This window comes from Otolemur garnettii, unplaced genomic scaffold, assembly GCF_000181295.1.
Source record: "Otolemur garnettii isolate 467f Iridium unplaced genomic scaffold, OtoGar3 scaffold00024, whole genome shotgun sequence".
Lineage (NCBI taxonomy): Eukaryota > Metazoa > Chordata > Mammalia > Primates > Galagidae > Otolemur > Otolemur garnettii.
In genome coordinates, this window is record NW_003852419.1 from 6,805,788 (window position 1) to 6,806,208 (window position 421).

A 421-nucleotide genomic window follows, 5' to 3' on the forward strand; every position below is an offset into this window, starting at 1 on the left:
CTGTAGTCCCAGCTACTTGGGAGGCTGAGGCAGGAGACTCGCTTGAGCCCAGGAGTTGGAGGTTGCTGTGAGCTGTGATGCCATGGTACTCTCCCCAGCCCCAGCTTGAGGCTCTGTCTCAAAAAAAAAAAAAAAAAAGAAAAGAAAAGAAATATTCTAAGATGTAACTTTATAATACCCATTAAATGAACTCTGAAGTTATTCAGCCTACCACTCAGTATGGCAGGCAGGTAAATATAGCTCAAGTAAATTGGCAAATTCTTTGATATCTTCCTTATTTATTTTATAGGTAATCTTCTTTGTATATTTTTAAACTAAATTCAATATTGTGCATTTGCTAGAGTAACTAGTAGAAATACCAGATTACTTGTTTTAGAGTATGTGGACATCACAGCTTAAGGAAATTTCTTAAGGAATTTCT

At 36.6% G+C, this 421-nt stretch overlaps 1 protein-coding gene across 3 annotated transcripts in view; it reads left to right on the plus strand.

Annotated features, from left to right (window-relative positions):
* PPP1R21 (protein phosphatase 1 regulatory subunit 21) overlaps positions 1–421 on the plus strand; it is a 66,539-nt gene that overhangs the window by 57,811 nt on the left and 8,307 nt on the right. The gene's annotated exons all lie outside the window — the stretch shown is intronic.